Raw genomic sequence first — 26070 nt, 5'->3', positions numbered from 1 at the left:
CTGCTGATACTGATGTCAACACTTCTCTGCCCAGAACCTGCATTGCCCTACTACTAAGATTGTCCAGCCATGAAATTCACACATCTTTAATCTCTCTGTGGATGTTAGAGGAATGAAAGATATACATACCACTTGCTCTTCATCAGCAACTTTTCGAAGTCGAAGGAATGCTGAAAAGTTATTTAGAAGTCTTGTACAAATGTAGGTGTCCCCTATAAACAAATTCACCAGGAATTCTATTTCATGAAGTTGTCTTTCGATTTTATTCCTCAAAACACGTTCAGTCTTTTCTTTGTATTCTCTTTAAGCTACAAATTGTGTCATGCCAATTTTTCTAGCATTTGCAGCTGTAAGGATGTGTGACGAAAATTATTAAATCATCTTGCAGTTGCTTCCTACTGTGTTATTTCGATACAGATTTCTTTTGTTTGTATCAAGTTATCGGCGTTATCTTACAATAAATCCAAGCCGAATTTACATCTAATTTTCAAATGCCTTCAGCCTGTTCATGGACGAAGTCTCGAGTATTCAAGCTGCGATTCCATACAACATATGACTCCGTACCAAACCAGTGATTATTAACAAAAGTACGATCATACGAGATATCAAACAAAATTTGTGTCTGTATTATGTTTTTCTTCTAAGTGTTTTATCTTGGCTGGCGAGTCACTGACAAAAGCAGGAGTATCCCATTGTGTTGGAATCTTTGTTGTGCACGTTGTATACAAAATAACCTAGCAGACAATATTAGCAGTAAACTCAGATTTCCTGCAGATGCTGCAATTATCTGTAATGTACCACCTGAAAAATGTTCTCAAAGTTCAAGTCAATTCTTGATAACATTTCGAAGTGGTGCAAAAACTCTCAACGTGCTTTAAATGTTCAAAAGCGTAAAACTGTGCACTGTACAGAATGCAGAAAAGAAGTGTGATATGAGTAAGGTGTCAATGCGTGACAACGGGATTCAGTCAAGTCGTACATATATTTTGTGGATTTTGAATAGAGTAAAAACGTAGGCTCAGTAATAGGTAAAGTAGATGGCAGAGTTCGGTTAATTGGTAGGAAACTGGGAAGATGCAGTCAATCTACAAAGGAGGCAGCTTCCAAAACGCTCGTGACACCTATCCTATAAGTGTACGGGACTTATACCTAACAGCGGATATTAAATGTAAGCAAAGGAGAGAAGTATTAGTGGTCGCAGGTTTCCTTGAAGCAGGGAAGTGTGTTACGGAAATTCCTGGTTTGTGAACTGGCAGACGCCTTAAGATAGGCGTCAACTATCCCGAGAAAAAGCCTACGCGCATAGTTTGAAAAAAAGTATTAAGTGAAGACTCTAGGAATATACTTCATCCCCCATACGTATCGGTCGCGTAGAGAGCTATAGACAAGATTAGATTGATACAGTGCCTACAGATATGTTTAAGCAGTCATTCTTCCCGCGTTCCAAACGTGCATGAAAAGGGAAAAATCCATAACATGTGGTGCAATGCTATGTACTCATTGTCATGGGTTTCAGTGATTTGCACATTGTAGACATAGCAGTATCGCTAACGCATACCACTTTACCACTTGCCAGCATGAGCATGTGTTCAGCAATGGATCACGATTACATGTGAGATGCTATAGTTTTCGATATTTTAGACGAATAATTCCAATCCCAAAGAAAGCAGGTGCTGACAGATGTGAAAATTACCGAACTATCAGTTTAATAAGTCACGGATGCAAAATACTAACGCGAATTCTTTACAGACGAATGGAAAAACTGGTAGAAGCGGACCTCGGGGAAGATCAGTTTGGATTCCGTAGAAATGTTGGAACACGTGAGGCAATACTGATTTTAAGACTTATCTCAGAAGAAAGATTAAGGAAAGGTAAACCTACATTTCTAGCATTTGTAGACTTAGAGAAAGCTTTTGACAATGTTGACTGCAATACTCTCTTTCAAATTCTGAAGGTGGCAGAAGTGAAATACAGGGAGCGAAAGGCTACTTACAATTTGTACAGAAACCAGGTGGCAGTTATAAGAGTCAAGGGACATGAAAGGGAAGCAGTGGTTGGGAAGGGAGTAAGACAGGGTTGTAGCCTCTCTCCGATGTTATTCAATCTCTATATTGAGCAAGCAGTGAAGGAAACAAAAGAAAAGTTCGGAGTAGGTATTAAAATCCATGGAGTAGAAATAAAAACTTTGAGGTTCGCCGATGACATTGTAATTCTGTCAGAGACAGCAAAGGACTTGGAAGAGCAGTTGAACGGAATGGACAGTGTCTTGAAAGGAGGATATAAGATGAACATCAACAAAAGCAAAACGAGGATAATTGAATGTAGTCGAATTAAGTCGGGTAATGCTGAGGGAATTAGATTAGGAAATGAGACACTTAAAGTAGTAAAGAATTTTGCTACTTGGGGAGCAAAAAAACTGATGATGGTCAAAGTAGAGAGGATATAAAATGTAGACTGGCAATGGCAAGGAAAGCGTTTCTGAAGAAGAGAAATTTGTAAACATCGAGTGTAGATTTAAGTGTCAGGAAGTCATTTCTGAAAGTATTTGTATGGAGTGTAGCCATGTATGGAAGTGAAACATGGACGATAACTAGTTTGGACAAGAAGAGAATAGAAGCTTTCAAAATGTGGTGCTACAGAAGAATGCTGAAGATTAGATGGGTAGATCATATAACTAATGAGGAGGTATTGAATAGGAGTGGGGAGAAGAGAAGTTTGTGGCACAATTTGACTAGAAGAAGGGATTGGCTGGTAGGACATGTTCTGAGGCATCAAGGGATCACAAATTTAGTATTGGAGGGTAGCGTGGAGGGTAAAAATCGTAGAGGGAGACCAAGAGATCAAATACACTAAACAGATACAGAAGGATGTAGGTTTCAGAACGTACTGGGAGATGAAGAAGCTTGCACAGGATAGAGTAGCATGGAGAGTTGCATCAAACCAGTCTCAGGACTGAAGACCACAACAACAGACGAACATCAAATTAAAAAATAAATTTTATTCACTTCAGATATTTCTGATAACTATCCGATGTAGCTGCTCTGCCTTGTGCGGACGAGTGCCTTCAGAACATTTTGCCATCCGCTTCCAACTGATGAATGACTCCGTCTTCTATTGGAATTCCTTTGTCTCGTCGCATCGTGTGAACGTGCGCTGCTTCAAACTAAAACTGAATCATAAAATTGGCTCTGAGCACTATGGGACTTAACTTCTGAGGTCATCAGTCCCCTAGAACTTAGAACTACTTAAACCTAACTAACCTAAGGACATCACACACATCCATGCCCAAGGCAGGAATCGAATCTGCGACCGTAGCGGTCACGCGGTTCCAAACTGGAGCACCTAGAACCGCTCGACCACTCCGGCCGGCGAAACTGAATCACCTCACACTCATATTACCGCAGCTTTTCCAGTCATTCTTCCTTATCTAAATTCATGTGATGATACTAAAAATCAGAATAACAGTTTCTAAAGGGAGATGAGCTGATCTGCAAGGTGTGGCTGCATTACAGGTACTGTTTCAATCACACTTGCAAGGCCTTTCGTTGTGGCTATAATCCCTGTGGAATTCTGGGGAAGCGCATTCGCTATTTCTATCTAATGGACTCACTTGTGTATTAAGTTGGTGTTCTGATGACCATTGTTATTGCAGCCGAGCGTGATTCTAGTTGGCGAAGTGTGTCAAAAGGCGAACGCTGACAATATTGCCCAACCCCTCACTACGTAACATACATCACAATGGCTCTGTGGTTCCGGGTCGCAAGTTTCCTTACAAGAAAACAGACCTTGGGAAAAATATGTACAAAACAGTCAATGCGAAGGCTGAGTAGGCTTTCCATCTTATTTTGCTTCCTAGTGGACGACGTTTGTACGTTCGCCGTAAAGCCATAAACTAAGGTACACATGTGGCTGCCAGCTGGTTATGGACTGTCTCGCCAAATACTCCAAGCACAGGTCCCTGGCAGCGTGAACACCGCTCGTGCCGGCAAGCAGAGAGTGTCAATTTCACCAGTGTTGCCAGAAGAGTGACACATTGGTGGCGGTGACAAAAAAGTGTTAGCCCTGGTCGCTAAGGTGACTAACGCAGGGCCTGCCTCACTAGTGAGCATTGTGCACTTCGAGACATTTTACGTGGGTAACACGAGAATCTATCGTTCAGTCCACAATAACGCTGCGCTGTCGAAGTAGAATGTTTTGTCGTAAAGTGATAATAAGAAACCTGCAAAGGAAGCCTAGGGTAGCTCCTGGGGCCTGTAATCTACCCTACAAAAATAAGAAATCCTGTATTTCGCTCACATTCTGCAGCTAGGTAATAAAGAATGACCAGTAACAAAGTTTCCGCAGTTATGGATTTCTTTTAAATCCGGGTGTATAAAGTAGTGGATATTAAAAATGTAGGGGAAGATACCTTCTTTAGATCTGCATTTTACTTCATGGGTTTCTCCTCGAAATTTTCGAACTGAAATTTAGGCAGAAGAACTTCCGTGCAGTTTTCTCGATTATCACAGGGATGGTGCCGCCAAATTTGAGGCTACCAGCAGCGAATGCTCATATAGCTCCATTAGTAGGATGTTGTCATTGGAAGGTAAAGTGTCCTAAACCTGGTCTAAGTTTCTAAGTCAGTCGAGGTCTTATGACATCACAGTCGCATTCCATGTTGATCTGATGAAATAGCTGATAAGAGCATCTTTCCATCATGATGGCCATCTACAGGTAAGTTATTCATTAATGTGATTTCGACACGAAATATCAAAATTAAACAAAAACGTACGTATGAGTAGTATCGTCACTTTCTTTTAAAATTATTTTTCTTTTTCAACGTGAATAAAAGTATGATTCTGAAAGATTTCTAAATAATGAGAATCGGCAGTTTTATTTGTTACATTTGCCAAATAGAGCGTCTTTCGATATCTAAACACCTAGGTCACAGATATGCATTACTAGAATGGCAAAGACGAAGCTTTTACTGAAGCCAGACATTTGATGAGGTAAGATGGCGGCGTCAGGAAGTTCGTGTGCAGTACTAATACTATTTTCAAAAAAGAAATGAAATGGTAAGCTTTATGACGTGGTTTGAAGAATTTCTGCAATTGTGCAAATATTTGCGTACTAGTTGTGTTTAACATATACAATGTAGAATCGTGTTAAGAGAAGTGCATCAAGTACATATACACTTAAAGCAGACTATAGTTTTCGTGAGAACACTCAAATGAGTAAAGACACGTTTTATCAACGACAAATAGAACGTTCTACTTATAGGAGCACTTTCATAACGCGTATACTATTCAAAGAAAACCCGAAGTTGATCAGAACTGGTTACAAGCACACTAGATTATTAAACGCCCTAAAATATACATAAACCATTTAAATAGTGCCAATATTTCGGGTAAGACAAACTAATGTGATTATTTAGGCTTACATAAAGCACAAAAGTAAAAATATGTAAGATGTTTGTAGTTATGCCTGTATTGAGACATGTTCCTTTCCTTGCATCATCCGTCTGCTGTACTAAAAATTACAGCCAAACACGACGTATTTACTGCCCATTATGTCAAAACTCTAAAGGTAACGTAGTTATATCAGTTTATTCCCATTTCGTACGAGTATTTAATCAGAAAATAAACAGCTGTTTACATGTCCTTTACGCTCGCCGCCACATTGCTATTCTAAACGGCTAGCTTCAGTGTCACCATGATATTGTATACGGTATTGCCAGTCTAGTAATGTGTGTCTGTGACCTAGGTGATACGTACCTCTCTGGTTATCACAGATTGTGTTAGTGGCACATGACGTACTGTCTGTCTGTAGCGAACATGAGTCTTGTGACTTTAATGGGTTTCACAATAATATTCAGTACCCATCAGGTATGGACTCATACAAACGTGTTTGTTGGGACGCCATCTTCGCATTAATATTTTTAAAGAAAATCACACTAATTCACTATCAGAATCGATTTAGACCTTGCGCTAGTTTCCTGAGAGTCACTGGAAGCTGTCTCGTTTCACGAAAGTTCACCCAGGGCAGTCCCTAAGTCTAAAATTTGTCGCCTCCCTGACTCCAGACAAAGGGATAGTAGATAAATAATTTCAGCTTGGCCCCCACATTAACACACTATCCTGTTTGGGTGACACTGACAGACTCCAGATTTTGAAGACTGCAGCGGAGTTATTAATTTCCAAATACTTTTTCAAGATGCTTTCCCAGATGTAAGTAGGCTGTTTAGGTTTTCTTATTGCTAACGCCACGTAGCGCTCTGTATGAAAATCACTAGCTGTGCTGTGTGCAGTCTGTGGCTAGTTTGCGTTGTTGTCTGCCATTGTAGTGTTGGGCAGCTGGATGTTAACAGCGCGTAGCGTTGCGCATTGGAGGTGAGCAGCCAGCAGTGGTGGATGCGGGGAGAGAAATGGCGGAGTTTTGAAATTTGTAAGACTGGATGTCATGAACTGCTATGTATATTATCATTTTTCAACACTATTAAGGTAAATACATTGTTTGTTCTCTATTAAAATCTTTCATTTGCCAACTATGCCTATCAGTAGTTAGTGCCTTCCGTAGTTTGAATCTTTTATTTAGCTGGCAGTAGTGGCGCTCGCTGTACTGCAGTAGTTCGAGTAACGAAGATTTTTGTGAGGTAAGTGATTTGTGAAAGGTATAGGTTAATGTTAGTCAGGGCCATTCTTTTGTAGGGATTTGTGAAAGTCAGATTGCGTTGCGCTAAAAATATTGTGTGTCAGTTTAAACACAGGCATGTATAATTTTTCAAAGGGGACGTTTCACAGAATACTCGGAAAATTAGGCTTCAAATGTAGATTTTTCTCTGGAATGAAACTAGAATATTTTCTCGATGTGTAATTCCAAAAGGAACCGTGTGCACCATGACCGTATTATTGTCAATATTTATTTTTGGATAAATGGCAGTCTCGGTCGTAAGTACTGGAATCGTTTAATTTACAGATCGATTTCGGTCCTTGGGTGACCATTTTCAGCGCAAATTATTCGAACCATTAAGACCCGTATCAAAATAGCACAACATTTTCTATGAGGTGTAACATGTACTGTGATAATCACTTCCAACAAATATCTTCAGTTTTACTGCATACAATAATTTTTTTTTAATTTACAGAAGAGCCCATATTGTAGCCTTAGCAGTTGGCGAGCCAACGTACAGCAAGCACTGCTGAGGTTAACAAAAGGGCGCATAGTTCAAAAATATACATCCGATGCAAGTACCCTAAGAAATCAGTTATCGCCACGCTCTGCCTCGTCTGTTGACACTGTATGGGGAATGCGAACTTCAGTTCTGGTGCAATTAGTGGCAGCTTGCTTTAAATGTGCGAAAATGTTACTTATTTGGGATGGATAGGAGAAACGTTCTAAATTTGAATGCAGTGTTAATAGTATGCTGTCATTAAATATATGGGCGTAACGACATGAAATGGAAGGAGCACAGAGCTTAGCCATTGGGAGGGCGAATGGCAGACTACGGTATGTTGGGAAAGTTCTACAAAAGTGTACCGGACCTACGAGCATCAAAAAAAGTTTTTCATCACCCCGGTTCCCAGAACTGCTGAAGATAGACGTTGACCGTGGATATTGTATCACAGACAGTCCATTTGACTGTCCATAGATGTCACTAAACTCGCCCAAAGATGTAAACAACCATGCATGAGCAGCGCCTATTAGACGGAGGGGGTCCGACAGCCGATCAGTTCCAGTCATTCCGTCAGGAAGGAGGTACACGGCTCGTGTTGTCTGTAGTTCAATCTTTCCTAGATGGCCAATACTCTGGTTCGATCGCGTCCGCATTGTTACTATCTGCCAGGAAGGGCTCTCAACAAGGAAAGTGTCCAGGCATCTCGGAGTGAACCAAACAGATGTTTTTCGTACATGGAGGAGATACAGAGAAACAGGAACTGTTGATGACATGCCTCGCTGAGGCCGCCCAAGGGCTACTACTGCAGTGGATGACTGCTACCTACGGATTATGGCTCGTAGGAACCCTGACAGCAACGCCACCATGTTGAATAATGCTTTTCGTGCAGCCACAGGACGTCGTGTTACGACTGAAACTGTGCGCAATAGGTTGAATGATGCACAACTTCACTCCTGAAGTCCATCGAGAGGTCCATCTTTGCAACCACGACAACATGCAGCGCGGTACAGATGGGCCCAACAACATGCCGAATGGACTGCTCAGGATTGGCATCACGGTCTCTTCACCGATGAGTGTCGCATATTCCTACAACCAGCCAATCGTCGGAGACGTGTTTGGAGGCAACCCGGGTAGGCTGAACGCCTTAGACACACTGTCCAGCGGGTGCAGCAAGGTGGAGGTTCCCTACTGTTCTGGGGTGGAATTATGTGGGGCCGACGTACGCCGCTGGTGGTCATGGAAGGCGCCGTAATGGCTGTACGCTACGTGAATGCCACCCTCTGACCGATAGTGCAACCATATTGGCAGCATGTTGGCGAGGCATTCGTCTTCACGAACGACAATTCCCGCTCTCATTGTGCACATCTTGCGAATGACTTGCTTCAGGACAACGACATCGCTCGACTAGGTGGCCAGCATGTTCTCCAGACATGAACCCCATCGAACATGCCTGGGATAGACTGAAAAGTGCTGTTTATGGACTACGTGACCCACCAAACACTCTGAGGGATCGACGCCCAATCCACAGTTGAGGAGTGGGACAATCTGGACCGTTAGTACCTTGATGAACTTTTGGATAGTATCCACGACGAACACAGGCATGCATCAATGCAAGAGGAAGTGCTACTGGGTATTAGAGGTACCGGTGTGTACAGCAATCTGGACCACCACCTCTGAAGGTCTCGCGGTATGGTGGTACAACATGCAATGTGTGGTTTTCATGAGCAATAAAAAGGGCGGAAATAATGTTTATGCTGATCCGTATTCCAATTTTCTGTACAGGTTCCGGAACTCTCGGAACCGAGGGGACGCAAAATTTTTATGGTGTGTGTATAAAGGAAATCGTATACGTGACGTTGGTGCGACCTTTTCTTGAGTTCTTTTTGAGTGTTTTGGATCGCTGTTACGCCGAATTGAAGGAAGATTCGAAGCAGTACGGAGGTGCGCTGCTAGATTTTTTTACCGACCTGTTCGATCACTATGACAGTTACTGAAATTGTCCGTGATGTTGGATGGAAATGCTTGGAGGATAACATTTCCGCGAAGCTCTGTTGGGCACGTTTAAAGAACTATAATTTGCGACAGAATGCAGAACGATCCTGCTGCTGCACCGTTCACCTCGCTTAAGGGCCGTAAGGACGAAATAAGAGAGACTGCTAGTGCGGAAGGAAAGGAAACTACTAGCGTCTGTACATAATACCCTCCGCCATTCTCTGTTCACTGGATTGCGGAATATATTTATAGATGACGCCGAAGCGGAGTGCGTGGCAACAGCTCCGAACTTGCGAGACAAATGAGTTAAAATTTGATGGATAAATAGTGATTTTTTAATTTCGGTGAGGTGTGGGTTCCGGCACTGGATTTCTTTAGAACTCATTGAAAATCTTCTCAGTTCAGTACGAAGAACTTCCCGGAACACCACTGTCGGTGATAGAAAAAGTAACTAATATAAAAGATGACATCTGAAAAAAGTAACTAATATAAAAGATGACATCTGAGTACTAAACTTCGTGAAACTACATGCATCTTAGACTAGTTAGGAGGTACCGCACGTCTAGATCACATGTTTTGTTACGAGTCCAAACAGCGCGAAATAGAAGTCTGCGCTAGACACACCTGCGGCAACCAACCAGTGAGTATCTCGTACATTTTTGTCAAATGCAATGGAAGCAAAAGAACGAGTTTAATAAATACACCAGAGCGTCATTTTCATGTGTGTGGTTTGCAATCCTGATGTTAATGGACGTGACGGAAGCGTAGTATTTACTGACAATCTTTAAAGTTTTCTATATTTCCTCGATCGGCGGTCATATAAAATATGGATTTAATTGTAGACGATAGGTTAACTTTATTAACATTCCTCCTAATCTAGTTCCGCTTGGACTGTGCCTCTTTGTCTTCTTTAAAAATGTACTGGTTATTACGGGACACATTACTTTGCAACCTTTGTGTCTGAACGTAGAAAAGGTGAACATACTTCACACAGAGTGGGAAATAGCTTCAGAGCCTCACGCAATGTTATTCTGAAGTTTACTTCGTCTCTTGGTTCCCCTGCCTGTTGAACTGTCACTTAGAGGACTTCTGTCCTCCACAATTTGCTGCAGCTGTTTTGCCTGTTAACTTGAGAAGTGAAATGCGGACAGACTGATCAATGGACGACGATACTGCGCAACCGATACCGAACACGACACCGCTTGTCTCCGGTTACGTTATTGAGAGCTCGATGCGGTACTTCCAAACCGTGACGATTCGGATCACGACACATTACTTTTTATAGAGGGCGCATTCAGGAGCACCAGAGTTTCTTACTTTAATCTTGTCTAATCATCCAAACTGCTACTCAATATACAGTGCACAACCACTGCAACTTACTGCACAGTGCATTAGTGCACAGCTGGGAGGAGATCCTAGGTTGCATTTCTACAGTAATGGCGAAATGTATGAAAATCTTTAATGAATAGAAATAGAATTGATAGGCCAGAGCTGATTTTCAATAAAACTGTATTTATCAATCACAGTGCCAGTCTTCTTTACACTACTGTTAGCGATATCGACAGAAGCTCGATCTTACTGCAGCCTTTAACTCCACTGGTTTCACAAAAACCAGTCTTGTATTATGGTCACGTGGAAGTAAACATCCAGATTTACTTGAAACCAGTGGAGTGGACAAAGCCAACGGCCTTGCAGCAGTGGTAACACCGGTTCCCGTCAGATCACCGTAGTTAAGCACTGTCGGGCTGGGCTAGCAATTGGATGGGTGACCATCCGGTCTTCGCTATTAGCAAGCGAGGTACACTCAGCCCTTGTGAGGCAAACTGAGGAGCTACTTGATTGAGAAGTAGCGGCTCCGGTCTCGGAAACTGATATACGGCCGGGACAGCGGTGTACTGACCACATGCCCCTCCATATCCGCATCCAGTGACGCCTGTGGGTGAGGATGACACGGCGGTCGGTCGGTACGTTCGGGTCTTCCAAGGCCTGCTCGGACGGAGTTTTATTTTTTTTAACGGAGGCTCATTAAAGAAATAATTTTCCTGGGTGAAGCTTCTATTTTATTATTTTAAACTGCTCCCAGTTCAGCATTATCAAACGAGAGCCCTCAAAAATTGCGTTATATTCTTCCATTTGTCAAGATCTCGCGGCTCACGCAATAGTATCGAAAGAGCAACGTGAGCATGGATTTAAATCAATGAGGAAAGTCGAAAATTTGTGCCGGGCGAGGATTCGAACCCGGATATCCTGCTTACTAGGCAGATGCGCTGACCACTGCGCCATCCGACACAGTGGTCATCGAAACTGCACAGACTACACTAGCACGCCTTCCGTCAGACCCGAATTCTCAACTTATCTCCATACTGCTAATTTTGTGCCACTTGCCCATTATTCTGATTACTCGCGGCATTTCTCCTATTCCTGTAAGAGTTCGAGTCCAGTATGCATCCGCACTGAAGAGATCATTGTCCGTCCTCGCCTTAATTATAGGTACGTGGTGTCTGTTCTTTCAGACATGTCCGAAGTGAGCAGGAGAACCAGTTCAGATATTGGACAGTGCAATGGTTAAGACTCCAGATTCCTATTCGTGATGAGTGCAATTCTTAATCCCTATTCAGTCACCTTGTTTTGTCTTTACGAAATTTCCGTAACTTGATACAGATGGCAGTATTGTTTCAGACAGTCCTGCATTGTATCTTCTGCGTCCGCGTTGACCCCGATGGTTCGTGCAACAATTGGCTTCCTTTCATCGATAGACAGGCGCTTAAGTCGAGTGCAGCGACGGGAACGGGTGAGAAGTGACGAAACACTTGCTCTGTGCGCGCCCTGACCTTGGCAGAGTTGAGGACGGCACAAAAAAGGAAGCGAACTGCGCTCTCACCTGGCGACGCGACGCGACTGGTCTGCTTCGCGCCTGGACCCAGGGTCTCGCTGGCAAGAGACGGAGAAAGAGAGAGAGAGAGAGAGAGAGAGAGAGAGAGAGACGTTTAGCTCGGGGCGCTGCCTGCCCCGTCTGATCTGGAAACTGCCGGCCGTTTCCTGCACTGCACTGATGCAAAACCAGCTTTCTGCATCGTAATGTCTACGTTCGAAACCATAATATTTTTCCCTATTTACATGAAGATGTTGGTTGGAGATTTAGTAAAGAGCTGACAGTTCTGAGTATACCTGTTGGGCGGCTGAATTGTGCACCAAAACAATCTTAACATTATACAACGGCTATTGAACGTACTGGTGAGGATTTCCTGGCGAGTAAGGCTGTGTGTTGTCTAAGTTCACACGCGCCCGGTCCGGCTGAACCAGGCTTCTGAGAGACGGCAACGTGACCATCCGAATGTTCCTACGTTACTACTCTGGAAGATTCCACTCACGAGCAAGAGAAAATCTGTATACGTAAAAGTGTAGGCTCTGTTTAGGGTGCAGAACCTGAACTGGTAAAACCGGATCACTTTGTCTGTCCGTCTGTCTGTCTGTCTGTCTGTCCGTCCGACTTTTAAAAAGCCTTTTTCTCAGGAACGGGTGGATGTATAGTAAGGTCTACCGTCCCTTGGCGTTGCAGTAAATGTAAGCTAAAGCCGGCCTGAGTGGCCGTGCGGTTCTAGGCGCTACAATCTGGAACCGAGCGACCTCTACGGTCGCAGGTTCGAATCCTGCCTCGGGCATGGATGTGTGTGATGTCCTTAGGTTAGTTAGGTTTAATTAGTTCTAAGTTAAGTCGCATAGTGCTCAGAGCCATTTGAACCATTTTTTTGTAAGCTAAGTCAATGCAATCGAAATGTCAAATATTTCGACACTCGCAAACTCATTCATCAAAACGTATAGGGTACTTCCTGTTGACCTAGAATCATGAAATCTGGCAGCAAGCAAGGTTCCACGGTACAAGTAAACTAAAAATTCCGAAAATGTTTGCTTTGCATTTATATAACACAAAAATATTATTTTGTCATTCTCAGAAGTCTTTGAATACCCAAGAGCAATATCTTTCCAGTATAGATATCAATAAAAGGCAAAAATCGTAGAAATTCTCGGTTCCCAGGATGCACGGAATCCTCGGTATGCGAGGATTTTCGTTAATATTGTTCTGACATGACGAACTTTTAATTTCTACTTCCACGCCTAACCAAAGTTGCGATGGTAGAATTCTCCTGCATGCTATCTTTCAGTTAAACAGTGTTTCATAGTGTATGAACAAATTTTCAGTAATTTTTCGATGATCTTTGTTATCTACATTACACAGGTTGTAATGGATCTAAGTGCAGATATTTCTATTGTTGGATGAGGACGGTGTTCTGAGTAACTTTATGTAGTATTGTAAATTATTGATAGTGCTGGAGCCAGTGCCTTGGAGTTTGCTGTGGCGCTGCGAGCAGGGCTTTGAACATCGCCACCGATGAATCTCCAGGCCGGCGACCAATGAAGACTACTGGGACTGCATTACAAGTGGCGGACACCTAGGCACCAGTCTTTTAGTACAAGCTTACTTTCGTGTCGCTAGTTCGTACCGAACTTTACACCACATCGTTGATAGTTAGCTTTACGGGCAAACATTCACTGTATTTACACGCCCTTGTTAGGCCTCTGCTCATAGCTGGCCTCAACTGCCGCAAGTTGTGAACAGTGTAGCAGTCCTTTCACACAATATCAGTAAATTACATTTATTTATAGTGCACTTAACTCAACTAATCTTTTGCTTGTCTGTCCAGCCTCATACAGCGATAGTTCCCTTTGGTTATCTTCCATCCATTCATCATTACCAACGAGGACATAACATTTGGCTGCTCGGAACATAGCGGTTGCCGACTCGCATCAGAACACATTACAACAGTATTTAAGTCATTTACAGACTAATAATTATAGCTATTGCAAGTCATATGTTTTAGATTGGTTATTATCTCCAGATATAGGTGAAAATCGCAAGTCCTTAATGCTTATTTTCCCCTGGGTAGCAGGTCAGTTGTCGAAGTGTGGATGCGTGGGCACAATACAGTTGGTCTATACTGACAGGAGAAGTATACATAGTGGCGCAGGAAACATCAGGTCGTAAGGTTTCTGATGTGCTTCTGAGGAGACTGTTCAACATAGAAAAAACAGCCAACGCACTGATGTGTGCACGTATTAAAGTACCACATACAAAAATTTCGGCACTTGTACCCTTTACACCCACTATTGTGACGAAATGCTGCAAACACTTTCCAGTCCAGTTTTCTTCTGCTCACTGAACACATATTTTAAACCGTAATGTCTGCACATATAAACAAAATTAAATAAGAAATCAACAAAAATCTTCCTTCAAATGCCAGGAAAGAGAAAATGAAAGATTAGGGTTTACCATCCCATCGGCAATGATGTCATTGGAGATTTATCACAAGCTCTGATTGAGGAAGGAGCCATCCTGGCGTTCCCCTTAAGTGATAAGACATTAAACTGTGTGGCCAGACAAGGAATTTAACAAAAGTCTTCACGAAAGCAATTCTAGTGGCTCACCACCCAACCACTGCATTAGGTTTAAAAAATTCATGTTTCATTTCATGAGTCATTTCGGGCCTATCACCAGATGTAGGCTGGTTTCTTTGCATTATTTCCCTTTCGTTTGAGTTAGTCGACTTTCTGAAAAAGTATTGCTGTCATGAGAGATTCAGTCGGAATATAAAAACAAGGAGATAAAAGTGTAAATAATTTTTTTAGTCAAGCTCAATGATCAAATTTCATCACTTAAGAAGCAATATCCTGTATATCTAGCAGTTCTTTGAAGAAACAATGGAATGATAACGAAGAAATGGACAGTTTGTGACATACAGAACAGAAAACTTTCTTTATTTGATCCTCAAAGTTACATATTCTGATGAAGATCATAACTTTGGTTCACAATTTTAAAGTATGGGACTGTCTACAAACCGTAAGAATTTTCTAGAAACTCTGAGTGCGTCAGTCTACGGACATCTATCCACTTTGTGGATTACTGGATTAATTTGAAGGTCTATGGGACAGTGCACTCCATCTACATGGTTTTAAACTGTTCGCTCAGATCCGTACATGAGGTATAGAACATCAAAAATAAATATATTTCGATAAGGAACGTATGGTCTGACGTCGACTTGCAATCACAGCGAACATATTGTTAGCAGTGCTAACGTGAGATGGGTCAGTGTCACTGACGCAATGTTTACTGAAATTCAAGACTGCTCTCTGTACAAATGGTTGGCTCTGAGGTCTGCTTACAAATAAACCGATTCCTTCACAGCACCACGGCCTTGCGACAACACCGTTGATATGTTAGTTGGACCATACATTCATTTGTTCCGTCTCAACGGACGAAGGCATCGCAACTTCGTAAAGAATGGGTTGTCAGAACTGCAGGAGGTTGTACTTCTAAATGTGCGACAAGAGACGCACTTCCAGCACGATGGGGTGCCAGCGCATCTGAAGAGCCACCTTCGGGAAGAGATGGATCGGCCGAGCTGCTGGCCCTGTGGTCTGGCCACCCAGGTCACCTAACCTCACGCGTCTGGACTTCATCCTCTGGAGGCATATGAAGCAGCTGGTGCACGAAGACCTCGTCGCTAGAACTGCCGTCGGTACTCGTACCACTGTGGACATGTTAGGAATCTTCCAGCGGATACGACGAGCAATGGTCCGACGATGTACCGTGTGCATGAAGACAATGGTCGCGCATTCGAGGAGTTCCTGTGAATGCCACTGCTGTAATTGTCATGCTAAACTTCCTTCTGTGTAAATTGTCCCTACCATCAGAAATTGCCACCAGGAACCATGTGTACCATAATTGAATATATTTGTCTTTATGTTCTTTACCTCCTATATTTGAACGAATAATATCGGAACACCCCATGTAAAGCAAATTGCGTACAAATATCTGGTGCTAACATTTCTGCAGTGCTGTTACAATGTTTGAAGTCCTTGTGAAGTAGGCATCTAGTATCATAGCACGTCGGTATAGCCGATACGAAAGTGTAATTGATACTCGGGGAACTTAAATGGCAATCCTTGGAAGATGTACGACGTAGTTTTTCGCGAAATTTTGTCGGGTAACTTTAGGGAGCCTGTATTTGAAGAAGGCTGCGCGATCATTAGCCTACCACTATTGTATACAAAGTTTGCGTTGTAGTCGAAATCAGTGAAATACGATAATGCGCCGGTGAAGGCATATTTCTTCCAGAGCGAAATGTTCGCCATAAATCGCTTCGATATCGCCCCACAGCAAACAGGGCCACCATACACCGTCGCTTCTCATGGAGATCATTTACATCGATAATGGCATGGAAACATCTTGACTGGATCGCACAAAACTGCAGATGAATCGTTGGTAAATAAATTAAGCTTGTTGTTTTGTCACATTAGTTCCAGACTCAGAATACTCCCTCTCTGTAGAGGACATGCCCCAAAGCATGCAACACCGGAACCAGTATTACACTGTGTCTAAAGGTATCGGGAGGAAGGCTAGTGATAGTTACAGAAGAAACAGTGAAAAAAAATGGTTCAAATGGCTCTGAGCACTATGGGACTCAACATCTTAGGTCATAAGTCCCCTAGAACTTAGAACTACTTAAACCTAACTAACCTAAGGACATCACACACACCCATGCCCGAGGCAGGATTCGAACCTGCGACCGTAGCAGTCCCGCGGTTCCGGACTGCAGCGCCAGAACCGCTAGACCACGGCGGCCGGCTGAAGAAACAGTGACAACTGGACTATATGAACTGTCTGCTTTGTCACAACACGTACCTGCTGTTGTACCTAAAGGCAGATGATGCGCCGACGACCATACGAGGCTATTTTATATGATAACGATATAATGACTACGACGAGTTTAAAAAGAGAAAAAAATCGATGGTAATCAGCCTCTTATTCATCCCCAGGACAGGATCTGTATTTTCAGTGTCTGAGTCTAGAATAAATACCATGTATAAGTTTGAGAATGTTCTCCGACTGTCTGCGTAGAGTGTTTCTCAGGTGGGACAGACACTAGTTCAGTATTTAGCCAGTGAGATGCGGGGAAACCACCTAAAACCCATATGTAAGCTGGCCGGCTCATTACATCTCATAGACACCGGTGTCACCATCATGGAACAGACACGTCATGGTGCAAAACTCAGAGTTCACTATCCAGCTGATGGTAGCCTACAAATTTGCACGACCTGTGCGTGAACATCTGGTGTCGTACTGCCGGCCATGCGCCAAGGATATTGTAATGCATGTCACGGTGAACTGAGACTGTATTGCGCACAGGAGGAGGACCAACATGGTAGCAGAATGTCCTTCTTTACACTTCTTGCTACAGAAACAGGATACGGACATTGCCTTTGACTCACTGCACCCTGCTCATTTGGTGGGTATTACGGCTCCTTTCTGTGTACATGATTTGACGGCACTGTTTAGGGATTAAGCGTCGGTTTCTGACAGTCACTTTTCTGATTTCAGAATAATGAAGTAAATTAACATTTGAACTGATTTGTGTTACTCTAAGCTCAGAAAATAATGTGTATACTGAAGTATAACAGGAATAAGGTCACGACAGGGTAGGATGAAAGAGCCACAATATAGCGCCGAAATTATCTTCAATAATCGATCAGCATTTGGTTGGCTCCAGCGGCTAGGCAGGTAGCTGTAGTGGGAAGGAGTGTAGCTCAAACTGTAACCCACACGGTGAAGTTGAAATGTTAACGAGTCTACGTGTATGCACGTGTAAACATCAGCTGACCATGTTACTGTTACATAAAATAACTGTAGACTATTGGTAACTTTGCTTTATGTTGCTTGTTTTTTTAAGTTTACTGGCTTTATAAGATGTTTATAAAAAAATATCATAGATACTTTCCGCTTTAAACTAAGGCAGTCTAATTTTTGCGAAATGTTCTCTACGTTTCGGGCGATATCATCATGCCATTATTCATTAGAGAATGAGCAATGGATCTCATTCGCATGCTGAATTCATGAGACTTAAGAATTCATGTCTCTTCGATTACGGATTCATCAGATCTGAAAAACACTATCAGTTTCCGCAAGTAGTATGCTGACTTCACTTAAAACATTTACAAAATTTGCTTTGAACTATTTAGAGAAACTGCGGAAAACCTTTTCCTGAGTGACCGAATAGGGTCCTAATATTCACTCTTTCGGATCAACTCCATCGCTCCAGATACGAATCTGCTCATTCTGTCATCAGCTTTTCTGTCTAAAAGCGAATTGCAAGTTGAGGTTCCAGTGGTGTCAGAAAATACAAATCTCAGCTACTACTCTATATGACGGGAATCGTGTAGCTAGTCAGATAAAGATAAATGGATCCGGCCGAAAAGTGCGTCGAAGAGGTCATAGCACTACAATATCTTAAGGAACAAAGTAGTTTACCTAAGTGATGTCGCTGAAGTCCGCCCCCTCAGGGGATTTTTAGGAACTGCTGTAAGATCAACCTGGTAGAAAATAGTTAACGCATGTATCGGAAATTGAGAAATGCAAAGAGTGTAATCTTATCGAGGTCCTGTAACATAGATACCATTGCGGACAGAACAACGTCATATGGGAATGGTTTATAAAGAATCTATCTCCTTTTCATATGCTGAAGTGCAAGACAGCCGCTCAAACTTACATTGCTGCTACAGTAGGACGAAAACTACCATCTCACAACCAAGAAAAATACCTAGCGGTGACTGGCAGGACATACTCTGCATTACTTAACCAGTGAACAGATAGAGCGATCGTATCCGGGCAATAAAGTATACACTGAACCCAGGCACAGTTACTTGTACTAAAGAAAGATGCTAAATATACGCAAAACTATATCTCAGCGCTGGAAATAATGTAAATGTGAAGTGGAAGAAAAGAACAAGATGAAGACATAGAAATCAGAATGCTGCTATTGCAGTTTTTGTCCGGTTGGCTGCTGTGGTGGTTTCCTCGAACGAATTTGATGTTCTTGCCCCAGCTAATGGATACAGTGTCTACATCGATATGCTGCCCGGGAAAACAAATGAAGCGTCGGAGGTGCCTGGTCACTTTCCTAAGTTAAGGTATCTTCTCCGTAACCCAGTGGCACCGATAACTAAGAGCAGCTATCCATTGAATCTGGGATGAGGACAAGGGTCCATGTTCTTCAACATTACACAGTGAACAGATAAAAACCAGAAGAGATTGCTGAGAGAAACCTCGTCTCACAAACTGTGCTACTGGATGTGAACGAATATTATGCTGGTAGATTACTTACTTTTAATAAAATATTTTAAAGATGGCACGTCATCTAGAAGAATGAAACACGGTCAGCGTTTGGTCCGTGAAGAAGGAAAAGGATGTGGTATCATTTCCTGATCAGAATGTGCCCGAGTTTCCCGGATTAAATTCCAGGCCTCTCCGGGAAGCCTCCATGGGTGAAGGCATGTGACACTTTGTTGCTCATCTGGGCAGTCCAGCGATGTGGACCATGTTTCAGTCTCATCGTTCTCCTACAGTCCTCAGTACAAAGTACACAACACACGCCGTCACCACTCCTAACAGGCCTCGGGAGACCTAGTGGCACCGACCGACCGCCGTGTCATCAGCCGATAAACGTTACTGGATGCGGATACGGAGCATCAGCTCGCCCGGCTGTTGTCAGTTTTCGTGACCGGAACCGCTACTTATCAACCTCACAAGGGCTGAGTGCACCTCGCTTGCCAACAGCACTCGTCAGACCCAGAAAGTCAATCATCCGAGTGGTAGCCAAGCCCGAGAGCGCTCAAGTTCTATGAAATTGTCTTACAACTTGTTTATTAAAGAAAGTGGCATTTTCAAGCTCAAGTCTACATATTTCTAGTGGACAATAAATGTGAAGTTAAACGAATAACTCTTCAGCTCAAAAGTAGGTACTCGTTAGTTATCTGGTCGGAACAATAAGGAGCTGGCCCTTCTAGGGAATTAAAACTATTGTTTCGGGGACAGCAAGTCTTTGTAGTCCCGAAACACATTACGTTAAATGAGTCACACATTTTGCACAACTGATACGTGATAATCTCCGTACTGGAGTAATGCCTGTTTGAGTAATAGTATATTTGGCATAGATCAGATAATAGGCAACTTATAGGCAAAGTGAAAAGCAGAGGTAGATTCCAATGCGATGTGTGACGGTGGTTACGATGGAGCGCCAACCTCCAACTAACCCTATATTTTCTTCCATTGTCACAGTTTTAACTGTGGTGCGTGCTGTACTTAAAATGAAAGGTAATCTGTTCCAACATTTTTTTCTAAGCCCGTTTTAGATACTGTGAACTACAGGCTGTGGCAAAGCCACGACCCCGTAATATCCTTTCTTCCAGGAGTGCTAGTTCTACAAGGTTCGCAGGAGAGCTTCTGTGAAGTTTGGAAAGTAGGTGACGAGGTACTGGCGGAATTAAAGCTGTGAGGACGGAGCGTGAGTCATGCTTGGGTAGCTCAGATGGTAGAGCACTTGCCCGAGTTCGAGTCTCGGTCCGGCACACAGTTTTAATCTGCCAGGAAGTTACAGAATTCTATTTTAAAATATGGAATGTATTCGCAGTTGCAAATATGAGCCACCTACAGCTGTACAATGGAATGACGACAGTGAAGATTTGTGCCCGACCGGGACTAGAACCCATAATTCCCTCTTTAGGCGAGCAGTCGCCTTAACAGCTTTGGCTGTCCAAGCACGACCCACGATCAAAACCAAACTTCCAGATGTCGTCTTCCATGTGTCGTACCTGTACTCGTAAATCCCGTTAATGTTACTCCCGTACAGGGGAGATATTTTATTTGCAAGTCACAGACCCGGTATCGGCCGTTAAATACGAAGTTGCAGTGCCTGCGTTTTGAAGAAGTACGCTGCAATATCTCTTCGAACACATTTTAAGACGGTTTTATTATGTGCCACTTGCCGCAGACTGATATCCATAACAGATAGCCACATTTTCAATTTCCAAGTAAAAGTTCAATGTCACATTACTAAAATATGAGCTGCCTCAGCCGCTAAGTGTCAAGCTACCTAATAAGTCGCTAATTTTTATCGAAATAACTCTTCAGGAATAGCTTACACCGCATAGATACTAAAAGTAACTGCTGTAATCACGAATTTGTACTGATAAAAACACGCCACATTTGAGGTGAACAGTGGTCACATCAGAATAAACACTGCGCTTAGTTCTTATGCCGCCCACGTATTTACATGCTGACAGGTGGCTTTATGTATAGATTTGGCGATATTTTGGCAAAATCCAGCAGCGTAATGCGCTTAGTACAATGCACTTTACAAGGCAGTATTTACTCAATGGAGACAGCTTCCAGCCCCCTATCAACAATCTGCTAGAATGAAGTTTAAACATGCACCTATAATTAACAATTTAATTTGCAAATCTTGTTGCTTTTTTGTATTGCTCCTCATGAATTCAAAAGTAAGCGCTGCTTAATTTACTATGTAGTCAGAACACTAAGGAGCCGGTACCCCCAGTGCAGTTCAGACTCGACTATTTATATCAATTTTAATTTGTGGCTGAACTGCTTATTTTTGCTCTTCAGTAAATTTAGTGAGTGACGGAGCGCTCTCTACCATACTCGTTACCGTTTGATGACGGATAAACGTAAACAAACTCGCATCCCTGAAAGCAAACCTTGGCGAGCAAAGTTTGTTTGGGGAGGCACCGCTTACCTGTCTGGTGTGCGGTAGGGTGTAGCGCTGCGCTGCGTGGGCGTCTCAGAAGCGCATGCCGGGCCCGGGCGGGCTGCGAGCTGCTAGCTTTGCGGTGCTGTGTGGACGGGACGAGCGCGGAGCTGCGGCTTGCAATACGGAGTGGTCGATGCGCGCTGCGCGGGAGGCGGGCGGCTACTGGCGTTGCCGGGCAGCGGGCGGCAGAGGGGGCCGGCTCCCCCACCACGACGCTCCACACACGCGCTGCAGCCACCTGCATCGCGACCGGCTGCACCGCTCTGTAGTCTATATACAGGCTCTCTACACTGCAAGCGTACTTGACCGCACCAACTTATTGGCCGACCGACCGACCAATTTCGTGGCAAGCCTTCAGACGTCCCGATCGACTGCACTCAGCGATTGCTGTGTTCAATTTCACTGTTTTATGTTCTACGAGATCCCGCTTGGTTTAGACCCGCCTGCTTCCTGGACTCGGGTAGGCGCGCCGGCCCCGGATCGAATCCGCCCGGCGGATTAACGACCAGCCTGGATGTGGCTTTTAGGCGGTTTTCCACACCCCGCTAGGTGAGTACCGGGCTGGTCCCCACGTTCCGCCTCAGTTACACGACTCGCCGACATCTGAACACGTTCGCACTCTTCCATGGGATGGCGGCAGGAAGGGCATCCGGCCATCCCTTCATCCTCACCTTGCCAAATCCGTTCCTAAGAATACCGACCCTGCATCGGTGCGGGACATGGCACCAGCGAAATAAAGAAAGATCCCACTTGGTTTTACACAGAAACAATAACGTGGGGTTTGCCTTGCCTGTTTTTAGAGGTAACAAGAGCAAAAAGAGACGAGAGAAAGCTGTGAGCAAACAATGGCCTAAGGAAGGAAAGAAATTTACGCACGTTCTGTTACTTAAGGATCTGGGAGCTGATGGTTCAAATGGCTCTGAGCACTATGATACTTAACACATGAAGTCATCAGTCCCCTAGAACTTAGAACTAACCTAAGGACATCACACACACCACCATGCCCGAGGCAGTATTCGAACCTGCGACCGCAGCAGCAGCACGGTTCCGGACTGAAGCGCCTAGAACCGCTCGGCCACCGCGGCCGGCGGGAGCCGATTATATCCGTAATTATCTAAGAATTGATGAAACATGCATTTCTTAGCTTCTGAAAATCGTCAAAACATTCTTAACGAGAAAGAATACAGAAATGAGGGAGGCTGTAAGCTGCAAGGAGAGGCTGCTAGCTACATTACAACTGCTAGCCACTAGCAGAAGTTAAGTGGAAAATGGTTCAAATGGCTCTGAGAACTATGGGACTTAACTTCTGAGGTCATCAGTCCCCTATAACTTAGAACTACTTAAACCTAACTAACCTAAGGACATCACACACATCCATGCCCGAGGCAGGATTCGAACCTGCGACCGTAGCGGTCGCGCGGTTCCAGACTGTAGCTCCTAGAACCGCTCGGCCACTCCGGTCGGCAGTTAAGTGGACCTCGCTGTTACATCCCCACTGTTATTATCTAAAATCATTCCTGAAACCTGCAGTGTGATTTATAGTTGCTTGAGAAAATACATCCTAGTAAAGCAAAATAAATAAAACAAAACATGTCCATGTAAACTCATTTCAAATGAGGAGAAGAAATCCTAGAGGTGGTGGTGGCGCACATTATCTAATAAATACAACAGACATAAACGAAGTGAAGTATTTAGCAACTGTAACTGGCCTGTAAAAACATTCGTTTTGCCGGCCGCGGTGGTCTCGCAGTTCTAGGCGCTCAGTCCGGAACCGCGCGACTGCTACGGTCGCAGGTTCGAATCCTGCATCGGACATGGATGTGTGTGATGTCCTTAGGTTAGTTAGGTTTAAGTAGTTCTAAGTTCTAGGGGACTGATGACCATAGCTGTTAAGTCCCATAGTGCTCAGAGCCATTTGAACCATCTGAACATTCGTTTTGTAAGCAAAACAACCTTTTATTGCTGCAATATACTTTACTTTTTCGCGGTGCGTTTCGTCTTTTGCTTTAAGGCATCTTCAGTGGACTTTAGAATTATATACAGTTTTGTTTTGATATGCGATATTCGTAGATTATAAAACAGTTCATGTCTTCTCAAGTATATCAAAACAAAACTATATCACTCTATATTCCACTGAAGATACCTTAAAATAAAATGCGAAACGCGTCTGGAAGAAATAAAATACATTGCAGCGAGAAAAGGAGGTTTTTATTTACAAAACGAATATTTCAGTACTTGCCATGGATGATGGCCACGCAGACAAACTTACTGTCCCACACTTTGCTCTTCGTAACAGAAGGCTTGGATATGGACTGGACTTTTATAATACTTAAAACAATGAAGCAAGTATGTTTTGTGAATAAACATCAACTGACTGTCTACATTTCGGTTTTTAGGCTTTACTTCCGACACGTATATGAAATTAAATCTAAGATCTAATCTTTCAGTATTTCGGTTTTTAGATTTTATTTCCGATAGGTACCAGAAATTGAACTTAAAAATCGAAATACAGAAGGGCGACGAACATTTACTAAAAAAAAAAAAATATTCTATGTGCCACATAAACCATTACGGAAAGTTTAAAAGAATGAAACGAGTGCTTCATTTCTTGCATCTCTATCACTATACCCTCCAACGAAAACGTCTACAAGCTTTAAATTTCTTCAGAAACTCCGTCAAAATTTCGTCTTCGCGCTCTGTAGAACAACATTTGATCCAGCGCTGAGTGACAAAGGACGAACTTTTGTTGGGCGGTTGGCGCGACGGCGCTATACACGGTACAAGTTGTTGGATGGGATGGATGGGTTGCGGATTGGCTGTCGGGTGGTCCTACCAGCCCGATACCTTGACAACGAAATTCGTCGGTCGTTCAAAACGCCTATATACGAGGGTCACTCCAAAAGAAATGCACACTATTTTTTTAAATCCATTTTTATTCTACAAGTTTTAAAGTTTTTCAGTGTATAGATACATCCTTTAGGAACAATATTTTCATTTCTCCACGTAATTTCCATCCCTCTCAACTGCCTTACGCCATCATGGAACCAGCACCTGTATATCTGCACGGTAAAATTCTGGACCAACCTCTTGGAGCCACTGTTTGGCAGCGTGCACAAGGGAGTCATCATCTTCAAACCTTGTTCTGCGAAGAGAGCCTTTCAGTTTCCCAGAGAGATGATAGTCAAATGGAGCCAGATCAGGACTGTAAGGCGGGTGTTTCAGAGTTGTCCATCCGAGTTTTGTGATCGCTTCCATGGTTTTTTGACTGACATGTGGCCGTGCATTGTCGTGCAACAGCAAAACATCCTGCTTTTGCCGATGTGGTCGAACACGACTCAGTCGAGCTTGAAGTTTCTTCAGTGTCGTCACAATGCATCAGAATTTATGGTGATTCCACTTGGCATGATGTCCACAAGCAAGGGTCCTTCAGAATCGAAAAACACCGTAGCCATAATTTTTCCAGCAGAAGGTGTGGTTTTGAATTTTTTTTTTCTTGGGTGAATTTGCATGATGCCACTCCATTGATTGCCTCTTCGTCTCGGTGAAAAATGATGGAGCCATGTTTCATCACCTGTCATAATTCTTCCAAGAAACTCATCTCCACCATTCTCGTACTGTTCCAAAAGTTCGCTGCATACCGTTTTTCTTGTTTCTTTGTGAGCCACTGTCAACATCCTGGGAACCCACCTGGCACAAATCTTTTGTAGCGCCAACACTTCCAGTATTCTGCAAACACTTCCTTCCCCTATCTCAACGTAGCGTGACAATTCGTTCACTGTGTTGCGTCTGTCAGCAGCCACCAATTCGTTAACTCTCTGCACATTGTCTGGAGTGTGTGCAGTATGTGGCCTGCCGCTGCGAGGACAATCCTCAATATTGCCGTGCCCACTTTCATCATCACGTAACCTGCTTGCAGCCGGCCGGTGTGGCCGAGCGGTTCTAGGCGCTACAGTCTGGAACCGCGCGACCGCTACGGCCGCAGGTTCGAATCCTGCCTCGGGCATGGATGTGTGTGATGTCTTTAGGTTAGTTGGGTTTAAGTAGTTCTAAGTTCTAGGGGACTGATGACCTCAGATGTTAAGTCCCATAGTGCTCAGAGCCACTTGAACCATTTTTTAACCTGCTTGCCTACCGACTAACTGTACTGAGATCGACAGCAACATCTCCATACACCTTTTTGAACCTATTGTGGATGTTTCCCACTGCCTCGTTTTCACAGCACAGGAATTCTATGACAGCACGTTGCTTCTGACGAAAGTCAAGTGT

General features: G+C 43.4%; 1 protein-coding gene across 1 annotated transcript in view; it reads right to left on the bottom strand.

The window, feature by feature from the left end:
• LOC124795175 (serine/arginine repetitive matrix protein 1-like) overlaps positions 1–21985 on the bottom strand; it is a 475479-nt gene extending 453494 nt beyond the window's left edge. Inside the window, exon 1 of the mRNA XM_047259074.1 lies at positions 21790–21985. The gene's annotated coding sequence lies outside the window, so the exon portion shown is untranslated. The remainder of the gene's footprint in view (positions 1–21789) is intronic.
• Between the last annotated feature and the right edge of the window lie 4085 nt (positions 21986–26070).

The sequence above is a fragment of the Schistocerca piceifrons genome, chromosome 4 (assembly GCF_021461385.2).
Source record: "Schistocerca piceifrons isolate TAMUIC-IGC-003096 chromosome 4, iqSchPice1.1, whole genome shotgun sequence".
Classification (NCBI taxonomy): domain Eukaryota; kingdom Metazoa; phylum Arthropoda; class Insecta; order Orthoptera; family Acrididae; genus Schistocerca; species Schistocerca piceifrons.
Note: the sequence above shows the minus strand (reverse complement) of the source record. Positions and strands in the feature narration are given on the sequence as shown.